Below are 3,970 nucleotides of genomic sequence, written 5' to 3' on the forward strand. Positions count from 1 at the left end.
GTGTGTGTGTGTGTGTGTGTGTGTGTGTGTGTGTGTGTGACTACAGCTGCATGTCTGATGTATAGGACATATCGCCACCTATTGGCGGATTTAAATGATATTTTGTGTTTTGCTATCTAGGAAAATTGTGGCATCTTACCAAGAGCTAATAATACCTCTTATTATAGCTTGTATAGCTTACGGTATTATTAGCTCTTGGTCTTACTATTAATAGTAAACACACACAAACAGTAAAAGCACGTTAGTCAGATTAACTTACCAAGTGAAAACGAAACATGTTTGTTATAGAAAAATAATGAAAACGAACTCGTTACGCTCATTCTATCACAAAGGTGATTATATGTTGTTTATGTTGGGTTTATTATATTATAGTTTGATTGTATAGGTTGTTTATATTAGGTTGCTTATGTAAGTTGTTTATATTAGGTTGATTATATAGGTTGTTTATATTAGGTTTATTATGTAGGTTGTTTATATGAGGTTGATTATGTGGGAATTCATTCTATACGCTCACGCGCCATTAAGAGGCACTAGAGCGAAGCGCGTCATGCTCATTACTCACTACAAACACATCCGTACTTTGATAGGAGTCTTCGTAATTATTCCAAGGCCAACAAACAAGGACATTATTCAAAGAGCGTACATGATGGTATAAATAAATAATTGCGCACACGAGTGAGCAGAAAAACGATTATAAACGCTCGATTAAAAATAATAATTAATGAACTTAATAATAAGTAACAAACTTAATGGATGAAAACATACTGTCGTTTGCAATTACTAGCACAAGACCCCAATGCCCATAAAAAGTCGAGAAAAAGTTTTTAAACTAAATCATGAACGTACTAATGTTTAACAATACTATCTCCTTTGCCACATCTTGTCTTCGCATATATAGTAAACCTTAGAAACAATTCCTCACTATCTCACCGTATTCGAATAATCCATGACGAGACCATAGATAACACGTCATAACAACGCCTACACAAGGTTCCCTACGTCATACGTCATACCTGGTCGGCGCATCCATGCTTCGTGACGTCACGGGATGCGGAGGAAGCTGCGCAGGGAAGCGAGGTTTCTAGTTTCTTAACGAGCTCGTTAACCCGCATCTCTCCCGACAATGTCTCCGCTTCGGCATCTGTCGGCAAATAGCATAAACACTTCACGACAGTACAGTATATACATCTAGTGGCAGAATGGATCTCCTTAGAATAATCTCCTTAGAATTCAATCCGAGTGCGCAAGGTTTATTACGTATAGAAGAGCGTCGTAAAACCGCCTCTGCCGCGTACAATAAATTAGTAGCACCGTTCATTGCCCTTATACTGATGCTGTTATTAAAGCGGATGTGTCCTCGAATACATTACTAATAAACGTGCATAATCTTACATTTCAAACTTTACGAAGTCATACAAATCGTACGGTAATGAGCTACAAATATGTTATGATATTCTAACGTAGTAATAATCAGTGCTAACGGCATCTATTTATAATTATGACGACGTAATATATGATATATATATATATTATATATATATTATATAATATCTGTTAGATGTACGACGAATCTTCGCTCTCTCTCTCGCTATATATATATATATATAGTATAATTATAGTACCATAAATGACAATAACGTTTATGCGTAATCGCTTATGAAATAATGACGATGTATGAATAATAATAGATGATAATAATAGCCATTGTTGCTTTGAAGGTCGTGTGTGTATTTTGTGTGTAATTTTGTTTGCGCATAACTGCGCACGACCGCTTACAAATTCAACGAATTATCAACGCGATGTGTTTCAACGCGGGTTACTCGCTCAGCAACCTCATGTTAATAGCTCATGTTATATCTGATGTTAATATCTGATGTTAATATCTGATGTTAATATCTCATGCTTCTTACCTTCGTCAGGTGTGTTGTCAGGACGTTCGACAGGCGCAGCTAAATGTGAAATTAAATACGTCGCTGTCTCTACTGTAATAACTTTAGATGACTCTGCCGATGGTAGTAAGGTGCTTAGTGATGGCTCGCCTGCGGATTGGGCGCCTTTCTCACATCGGTGATCCGATGTTTGTCGCGTGAAATAATTCGCAGCGGACGTCTGACAATCTTCGGCCGATGCTGAGTTGCCGAGTTTCGCATCTTCATCTTCGCTGGCGTTTCCGAGGTTGTCATCCGTATCCAGCGTCTGCTCCCGGTCACGCCACCTGGCGGATGAGTAGCGCCTTCTGGTGAGATTCATTGATTCGATGATTCTATTCACAGAACCGTGTGAATTTATCTCATTCAAGATCGCCGACGTCTCCTGTGACGTCATCACGCCGGTGACGTCATCCACATCTGAAGTTTCCTTCGCGGCGCTAGTCTCGGGCGAGAGCGCCACTGAAGTGATGAGGATGACGTCACGAGCTACGTCATCATCATCGACTGCTGAGTTGTGTTCGGATGCGGACGCGTGGTTCCCACTCTCGCCGTCAGAGGCGCTGCTGCTGGCTATGTCCTCGTCTGAGTTACTACCGCTACTGTAACCACTACTGCTCGTCTGCAATATATATATATATATAACCGAAAATAACGAATGCATGCATTACAAAAGTATATATATACTAGTATATCAAAAGCAATCATAATAAATTTCGAGTTTAACAAATAACAGCATTAATTAACTGGACATAATTAATTAAGCTAATTAGTTAACAATAATGCGCCCTAGATAGTCTATCTACCGTTGATAGGACGGGTCGAGCTCGGGTTACAGACGGTACTGCCGCCTCGTGGGAAGGCTGGACAGGCGGTGATCCACTGAACAACTTGATGTTCAGACGTGACTCGTATAGATCCTGGTTAATGTCGCTAACTGATTTACAAACCCGCTCTTCGGAGTCGACCTGTAAAGAAATGTGAGAAAGAATTAGTTTATGATGTCATGTATTTACACGAAACAGTGCACTTCGGCGTTGAAATTGATCACTCCAGCAAATAACTCATATCCCATCCTACAAGAGAGAGACACACATATCAACATGCACATATGCTTCGATAGCACGTAATATAATATAAGATAATCTCCTCTTTGTTCTAACCGTTTTGTTCGTCATATTTTCGCTCGTCGTCATTTCTTGTATTTCCTCAAAGGTGGCGTGCGTGTTCACCAGCTTCTGCGTTGCTATGGTGGCGCGTGTTTCCATGACGACGGATTCCGTGCGCATCATCTTCAACGTGACAATGGCATGATCTAAAAATTCAAGCATCATCACTGATTAACTAATAAATTAAAGACCGCCGTTCAATTCGGTTTATTTTAAGCGTATGTTCCGATGCCCAGATGTGCGGACGCTTGAACTTAGAACAATTATTACAAGCCAGTTACTACTCCCTGGAACATGTCGGAGTTTTCTATCATGTATCTCGTATCTAATGCCCCGTATCTGCCATCCCGTATCTCGTATTACATTTTTCATGTAGAGTTTTGTAACATATGCAATAAATTCTCGCGTTACGCTTCTCTGACAATAACACCATAAGCGCATACATAATTTGGTAGCAATTATAGCAAAAACACGAAAGAATTTCGTGCATAAACAAATAAACCCACATCAAATTGTAGCAGGATTATGCTAAGCGTTCGTCAGTATATGTGTTATTCACCGATTATATTATGCTAAACGTCTAGTTTTTTTCATCAAAAATTCTCCACCAAATCAGGCCAAACCAAAATCCCGTAAATACGGGTTGGCAAACCGATTCGATTGTATAATTATTACGATGGGACAGCGAGTGCATCGATGGGCGTGTGACAATGAGGGCAAAGTGCTTTCCGATTCTATGGAAAGTGTCTGTGGTGCGAGTATTTAACGGTGGGTCACGATAGTCACGATAGAGTCTGAGCTATCACGAAGCCTGAATCTGTACGAAGCAATCGCGCTGACTGCTCTTCTATATCACTAGTTGTCAATAGTGGC

This window comes from Priapulus caudatus, unplaced genomic scaffold, assembly GCF_000485595.1.
Source record: "Priapulus caudatus unplaced genomic scaffold, Priapulus_caudatus-5.0.1 Scaffold111, whole genome shotgun sequence".
NCBI lineage: Eukaryota > Metazoa > Priapulida > Priapulimorpha > Priapulimorphida > Priapulidae > Priapulus > Priapulus caudatus.